The sequence below is a fragment of the Macrosteles quadrilineatus genome, unplaced genomic scaffold (assembly GCF_028750875.1).
Source record: "Macrosteles quadrilineatus isolate MER2022 unplaced genomic scaffold, UCM_ALF_1.0 Scaffold_7__1_contigs__length_78375512, whole genome shotgun sequence".
Classification (NCBI taxonomy): domain Eukaryota; kingdom Metazoa; phylum Arthropoda; class Insecta; order Hemiptera; family Cicadellidae; genus Macrosteles; species Macrosteles quadrilineatus.
Genome location: NW_026542600.1, coordinates 31,282,676 through 31,292,008, shown reverse-complemented (window position 1 = coordinate 31,292,008; position 9,333 = coordinate 31,282,676).

Genomic DNA, 9,333 nt, shown 5'->3' with positions numbered 1-9,333 from the left:
GATATTAAAACGCAGTAAATATTTAATTAAATGCACGTAGATTATTGAAGATTTATACTACAGTATAATTAGTAATAGTAAAATAAGGTAAAACGTTCTGCCCCGATTTGCATTTATTGCTACCAAAGTTCAGTAGGAATCCCCTCCCATTGTGAAGCCATGCTGGACAACTGTGAAATGATCAAGCTATTATATATCTTGCAAAGGGTGCCTATTTACGAAAACAGACTTAGAAATCAAATTCTTCTCAATCAAAACAAAAGTAGTTATTAAAATAAAACGGGAGTTTCTGTTTACAGGTAACACCATGTACATATAGTTGTGTAAATGAGTAAGAAAATATCCCTTTTATATCTCGGGGTATAACAATCCTAAACAAGGCATATATGACTATATTAGGAATAGTAGATAGAGGGGATAGCAGACTTTGATTGAGAACTACCTTAACAAATAACCTAACGAAAAATTGTTGTGGAATGAAGTACTCCAGAGGCTATCGAAATGAATATTATGAACACAACAATTTGTTTGAATACAATTAATGACTAATGTTAAAGGTTTGGAATACAGTTATATAAGTACTCCAGGGGCTATCGAAATTTATATTATGAACACAACAATTTGTTTTAATACAATTAATGACTAATGTTAAAGGTTTGGAATACAGTTATACAAGTACTCCAGAGGCTATCGAAATGAATATTATGAACACAACAATTTGTTTGAATACAATTAATGACAAATGTTAAAGGTTTGGAATACAGTTATATAATTACGCCAGGGTCTATCAAAATGCATATTATGAACACAACAATTTTTTTTAATACAATTAATGACTAATGTTAAAGGTTTTGAATACAGTTATATAAGTACTTCAGGGGCTATCGAAATGCATATTATGAATGCATTTCAATGATAAATAAATTATTATTGATTAATCAATTTTTAAACAAAGAGTTTGGTATATGTATATATTTTTTTAACCTATCAGAGCCAAACTTGTGTGATTGGTAGCAAAGAGGTATTATTCTTTTGTTACAGCTGCTTAGAAATCATATAATCGGACAATTTGAGCAGACATTTGAAAAATATGTTCATAATAAAACAAAATCTCTACTCCTATATATAAGTTCCTAACCATGTCATTAATATCTTTATTGCTATACAGTATACATAATATGCTATACACTAAAAAAAAAATCTAATTTTCCTACATAATTTTAGAGTAATTTTAAGTTGCTACTTGTTTTACAATAATTGAAGATCACTTTAATGTGTATCATTTTATACAATGATGAAAAATGTACAATGAAATACAAAGCAATAGTAAACCCCATCAGGGCTGGTATTATTTGAGAATATTTACAAGATTATAATTTCAACATAAATGAGAACTATACAGATTATATTTATTCAAAACTTCTAAAACTTTTCGAACTGTTTACACAAGCATATGACCCGTCCTTCATGGATTTAAAAGGAAAGTCATAAGCCATCAAAACTAACTAGCTACTTATAAATTAAGTGAATAGCGGTTTTATTGATTTATCACTTTCTTTATTTTGAAATGAAATGGACGACAAATGTATGTACTAAATTACCATAACAAAAAAAAGGTATTATGTTTGTATTGTAATAATTTTTTTATGTAATATAACAAAATTGGGTGAGAAAAATAAGCATGGGAGGATAGAGGGTACCAAAGTCATTCTCAGAAGAGTTTTTTCAGAAGAAAATGTCACGTACATTTTCATCCATTTATGTCTTTACTAAACTTCTTGCTTTGAAATTGAATTTGTAAGAACGTTCCAAATTTTTCCATACCTATATCTATTAATAAGAGCAGAAATCTCGATAAATTCGTCTTAAAATAAGCTAAGTATCACTTTTATTTGCTCCTGTAATAACACATCCACAAGCTATTATAACGTTCTACACAACATTTTGTAGAAATAAGTTTCTGTAGTTATTTATGCAGTGTACTGTTAATCATTTTTATAACTATTCTCGTTGTTCTTGTAAATGTTTACAATTAGCCAGCCTACATTTTTGTACTTTGATTTGTTACAAATAAAAATGTTGGAATAAATAAATAACATTTTCATTCTAGGTCCTAGTGCAAGGAACCTTTCTTGCATATATGCTTCACTTGTTTAATTCAAAACTGGCGTCTTCATAAATCTGAAGACAAAAAATGAAAATCAATGTCACTACTGTATTGATATAAATATAAATTTATATGAATTCGGTGAAATCAGATCCAATTTACATAATAAGATAACATTTTATTAATTAGTAGTGACTTCAATAGAATTCAATAAAGAATAACAGTAAACATACATTATTTGATGGTCAATTCAAACACAAGTACTTAATGGTACATTCATCGTGTGTTATGTTGTAAATTTGGGATATTTGCCCAAAAAGAGAAAAATAGATCGTTACTCATAGCATATGCCAACTCTGATAGCCTGATTTGTCAATGAGTCAGTAAAATATGTAAGCAAAAATACAATACAATAACACAAAAAGGCGTAGCCATCCACCCTAGTATAATACTTAACATTATAGGAACAAATGACGGACTAACGTATATTTCTGGTCGAATGTTCAGGAGAAGAAACTCAACACCGCCAGTGGGGTCAGCCTACAGCCGTTCTTATAACTACAATAGACCATTGTATGGGACACTTAAAATCTGCAATTGTACAGTTATTTCTGTCAGCGGAAATAACGCTGCAATAAGTCGTTTGGTTTGCTCTAAAGGTAGATACACACCCGCACAACTGAAAATAGTTTATTGCTACTGTAACAACTGCACCTCATAAAAACGTTGGATTTTGTGTTCCCTAGCATTAACGATGCATGTAATGGTAATTGAAGAGTCTAAAACAGTCTGCATGACTGCTGCAACAAACGCATTTTCATAGCGTGTATAATGACCGCTATTGAATCAGTAACACTGGTGGCGCAACTTCAAATATAACTGCGAGTGAATAGGCTGTCTAAAATAAACTTAGCTCTCTTTTGTTAATCATGACACAGATTGCTGTTTAATATGTGAATGCACTGCATCTGTTGAACGGCAATTTAATGCTCTGACTGCAAGCCGGCCGAAGCACCGGGTTCAGCTACAATGAGGCAGATGGCAAACATCGAGTCCAGTCCAACAAGAGACCGTTCCTCTGGTATTATGCCAGCTTGTAGCCATGATTAGTCTATACAAAACCATATCAATTATTATCATCACATATGTGTCTCGTAGTAGTATTTTTGAGTTGTGTATTGTCATAAGATTTGTTATGCAAGCTCTGAAGTGAGCGTTTAGTCGTCAATTTCAGGGATTGTTTTAGGATTATTTAACATTGGACATTTACACTTAACCTACTTCCCTTTTGAACACACTTTTATCAAGCAATAGGCCAACTAGGACTTTAATACATCATTCTGTTTCTAGAATTAAAATTTTTCATAGAATTTTACCTGCTTCTATATATCTTAATATCTGTAAACGAGCTAGGATAACTGCAGCTGAACCAAACGCACTATGGTCTATAAATCCTTAGCACTCGTACTCTCAAATAAAAGCTAATAGTTGTAAATAATTTTCACGCCAATCAAGAATATGTTCAGGTAGCGGCCGTGAACAATAGCCTTGTCTAATACGTGTTAGGCTAAGACATAAACTGTGTTCAGCTGCCGGATATGGCAAGACGGGTTGAAAATTGTAAAAAGAGTTAGAATATTAGTGGGAAGAGTGCGCAGCGGCTGGGTGGTCTCAGAGGTGTTTCATTTACATTCCTTGCCATGAAGTTCTAATGATGCCGCCGACCAAGCATTCCACAAATCCTGGCCAATTATTTATGCCTTTTCCAATTGCGTTCGGACAAGGGGGTTGGTTTTAGCACCTCTTTGACTCAAACAGACCAACAACGATGACAGTCTCGCCTCGACCTCTTTTGGAGACTGCGGTCTAAATTAAATGAATTGGAGAGTGGAAATGTGAACAAGACTGATTTGCTAGATTGATTGTTGTTGGCTCAAAAGGTGGTTAGACGTTTTAAGTGTAATTTATTTTATTTAGCTATAAACTGTTTTGTAATGATTAATTTCAGGATAAGTGGTCTAGTGAGAAATTGCGTGATTATTTGTATCAATTTTTCAATTCAGATGTTCTTCGATTAATAAAGAATAAATCACCAACCAATCCGATGATTCCACAACAATACGTGCTTTTGCTCGGTTTTCATGGCACATTACGAACAAGAATATTTCCGACAATTTCAGGTTATAATTTTCTTTATACCAACGGCGTAGTTTTTCAAAACTACATCAGTTACGTTACCATTATAATTTGATATTAAATAGTAATTAAGGCTTCAAAATCATTAATGTTATAACGTATTATCAAACTAGATTCCAAATATGTTTGAATAAGAAAATGTCTTTGCAGTTAGACATAAATACGGCATAATTAAGATTGATTTTATAATCACATAAGCCAGATATTATTGTTCTATTTGTTAGTGGCAAAAGTAGCTAAAACGATAAGCATGGCCAATAAATATAAATACAAATATAAAATACAAAGATGCAGTCTTTTTGGGCAAAATAGATATCATAAAATGAAACGTTAAGTTTGCACGACTACCAAAAGGATGTCTCTGTATATATTATCCTTTTTGTAGTCGTGCAATCTTAACAGAAAGTTTCATTTCATGATTTTGAACTTTTTGAGTGTCTCCCAAAAATGGGGGATTTTGGGGGCAACTCAGCATTTTTTTATGTAAACCCCCTTCAAGTGACACCTGATTTTATATTTTCTTTTACTGGAAATCACTTTTTTACACAAGAAAATTGATGTAAGAGTAGACGTCATTTAACTTTTGTCAGGCAACCATTTTGAATAAATTAGATTAGATGGCAAACACTTTGATTTTCGCAATTTTTTTAGAGTTTGTTAATACTTCTAAATGAGTAAATACTTGCAAAACTATTAGATGGGGGGTCTTGACTTTTTATTCGCCCTGTATATGGATGTAAAATTGACAGTAGTTTGTTCGGTTTTTAATAAAACAGGTATACTTTTCCAAGTTTAGCAATTATGATTTAATTCATCCTGTGGTTTTATAAATTGAACTTAAAACACTTTGTGTCCTTCTAGCAGCTAGTCAAAGTGCTCATCAAATTGACCAGCTATTTACGAGCATATGGCTCATAGACCCAAACAACGTTCAACATTCAGATAAGTTAAGTTGTTTAAACTTAATTCATATAAGGGGGCATAAAATTTGCTCAATCTGCATTTTTGTATATTTTATAATACTCACGGAGAAAGAATAAAGAGAAGCACATTCCAAACAACCATAACGATGAGACAGAAAATTACATTACATTGAAACCACATCTTATTGCAATAGTTTGGGTCTAGAACACTCTGGTTGACCACAACAATTAGCACTGCAGTTCTCAAGTTTTGTAGCCTAAGGTTAAGTCGTTTATGGCATTGTTATTTCATAAATTGTACAAATTATATTGAATTGATACCTGTTTGAATCTTAATGTACTCACAAAAAGATTATTTTATGTTAATTAAAAAATTAATTTAGGAATTTATGCATAATTCTGTAGAATCTGAAAGAGGTCTGATTTCGTTGATAACTGGTAAAACTTCAAAGATTTATAGATACATATTCATCTCTCTTTAGCTCTGAAGCACATACCGCATTGCAGTGAGCTCAAAATTGTGTGGTATTGCTAAGGGATCGAGGTAGACTTTGGGATATTAACGTTTACTGAACTGAATGGGACCAAGTAGTTAGAGTAGACCATTAGTTACTAACAGTGACTAACTGTACACAAACGATACACATTAACTTTATGTTCAAAGTTGTCCCTTCAAAGATATCATTCACTCATTAGGCTATTCATTAGGTTAATGTATGTCTATTGCTATTCAAAAACACATTATACAAAATCTCATGCTGGCTCAGTTCCAATAGGCAAATGTTTATGGTTTTAAATTTATAACCTTATGTGTATTCTTTATAGGCCTATACTACATATCAGGCTGGAAATGATTTTACTTGTCACTTAAGGGTGCTAGCAATCCTTTATGTAGGAATAATTTAAAATAACAATATAGTTTTGAATACACCTTTTACGAGCTAGAATCCATTCCTGTATCGCATTAGTCATTAACATAGAAGAATTTGTAATTTCGATTTATGACAGATGTCAGTGTAAAAACTTCTTAGGGGGCTAAAGATTGATTTAACAAAGAATTATGTAGCATCAAGTATATCTGTTATTAAACACGTCAAAGCACAGAAAGTACTGTATTCAACAATCCTTTAGAACCAAGGCTCACCTAACACGAGAGCCTTCAGCACTTTCAATCATAAAAAATGAAATAAAATATTCTACCGGTTGAATGGATATGAATAGTGACTTTTTTAATTATTTACTTCGGTACTCTTATTATTTTTATTTATAATTATATTTTCCTGAGGATAGAACTAACATCCTACTGCAGAAAATTCATCAAATAAAAGAATTCAGTTTCTTGCAAGTCAAACGTATGTATATACCATCTCGTATTCCCAAGATACCTTACTCTTCTCAAGGCAAGAAGAACATCATATAATATGATATACGAGTACTTTATAAATTGACTTTGACTTTGGAGACACCAATGTTAGCTTTATACATCGCACCCCATTTTAAAAATGTAGTCAGTTAGACAGGGTGTTTTTTTTTACGCAACCTGAATTCAAATTAGTGTCAGACACGTTTAAATGACAAAACAAGCATTATTTTGTTATTCCTGTTATCTTTACTTCATTGCTGTTCAGCTGGTGTACATTGTTGCATAGATATCCACGCGTTTTCGTGTATTTGGGATATCATTGTAACTGAGACACAACATGGCTTTTATGCAAGTTGGAAGGGTTTGAAGAATAATTTAAAAGTAAATGATTGGTTTTATGCCAAGAAAGGTTTGAAATTAATCTTGCAGGTGTGATTTTTCAGTACCTAATAAATAAACTTTTATTGAGATGTACAAATTTAAAGATACTGAGTCCGTAGTAAACAAAAATACCCCCGCCGCAGCAAACCTGCAGACTAAGCGAATTTCCATTTGACTGATTTTATTTACACTGAAATGTCTACTTAAAAATATAACATTTATTCTCGATTTAAATAGAATTAATCAATATCAATATCAATTATTTAAGATGGGGACGCCACTATGTGCGTATTTAAACCCAAATATGGAGTGAAGTGTAGGATGAGTGGCGCGATCTTGTAGTCTTGTTAGTGACTAAGGCCGACATGTTCCTTAGACACAGCTGTTAATTAATAGCCCATACAGCTAATGGCAACTAAGGGACCTACAGTTTATAGTGGAATCCGAATTAGCTTAACAAGTACTTAGGTTTGCTGCATCAGAGAGGGTAAAACTGTTTGTTTTTTTTTTTTTTTTTTTTTTTTGTAAAATGTGAATAGTTAGTAAAAAATAAAAACATTTTCCAAATATAATCAAAATATGTTCATAAACAAGCAAACTACAACAGTTTACTTATTCTCCTTAAGAATAACATGGGAATTTTAAATTTAGAATTTTTTGGAATTTTCTCCGTAACCATTAGGCACATAATAACGCTTCAATATACTAAATTATTTGTTTTTTTAAGCTCTACAAAATGGTTTGGAAAGAAATTGCTAAATTTTATGTTTTTGGGTCGAAAATGGGAAAAACCTATTTTTACCCCATAAAACCCCCCGTAAACCCCCATTCACAAGGTCCGATCATGCTGGATCGCGAACTCGTTCGAATAAACGTACGTTTACACGTCTGTACCTAATTTCATCAAAATCGGATCATTTTTGCTCGAGTTATCGTGCTGACGGACACACATATATATATTGTATATATATATGAATTTGAACGGATGGTGTTTTTGGCCTCTAGGGACTTCAAAACGAAAAAAAAATCGGCCCCGCGTCCAGGTCTTACCATGAGTACTACGGTAATAGCTTATTCCCTATATGGGAAATTCGCTAAAACGTAGACCTACAATATATAATCTATTTGAGCTTGTGAAAAATCCATATTAAGTCTTATTTACAGTTAATTCCCAATAACACTATAACTTATAGATAAATATGCACCCTCATATAAGCTTGTTTGTCATTAATATATGTCATGTAATATATGAGTACTTTTAGCTTAGGTTGAGTTAAAAAGAACACCCTGTAATTGTAGGTCTATGTTTTTGTTTACTACGTACTTGTTAGTTAAGATTTTTATATGTAAATAATAGTTTATTTATTAAGTACTGGAATCACATCTGGGAACTTAATTTTAAACCTTTCCTGGCATCAAACCAATAATTTACTTTTAAATTATATGACTCTTTGAGTTTTGGGAAACACCATGTTTTGTTTTATTTACAGTAAATTACCAATAACACTTTAACTCATAGATAACTATGCAACAATGCATATCAACTGATCGGCATTGAAGTAAAGAAAACAGGTATACCAACACATGAACTTGTATTGCCATTAAAATGGGTCTCACAAAAAAAAAAGTAAAAACTCTCTAATACGTTAAAAACACTCTGTAGAATGAAAGATCGTGATTGTTATTGAAAAATTCTGACTGAGTGAGTTGTTGTCTTTACTAACATATTAATAATGTGACCATAAAGATTTTCACAGCAGAATTAAAACATATAGAGACGGTCCTTATACATTTAATATCTACATTAATATCCATTGTATGTCAACGGTAGTGTATTTACTTTGAGTAGAGAAGAGTTTAAGTCGAGCCTTCTTAGTATAAATGAATAACTGTACATTTTTAACTGTGAAGTACATTACGGAACTTTGCTACAATGTCAATATTATTTAGTGGCATTATTCTAGTATTACTATTTTACAAAGCTACAATCACATTTGCGAAATGCTTTTTGGTGCCATTAACGATGTTATAAGTATTTGATATACTCTGCATTGAAGTATTAGATAAATATAATATAAATAACACAAGTTGTTCAGATTTGGGAGCTTATTTTATAATTATCTCTTTGGGCAGATGTAAAATTAAAAAATAACAACAATATGTTCACAGTGTAAAGATGTTGTCTCATGTAAGGACATCTGCCCATTTATTTCACCCCCTCTATAGGGATGTAATCAACTGAATCATTTTTGTATCTCTCTGGTTGAATTATGATTGTCTTTAGGATGAAAAATCTATAAGAGTTAATCTTAACAGACCAGTTTAGTTTATTATATTTTACAATGAAGAATCACTACTTGTTA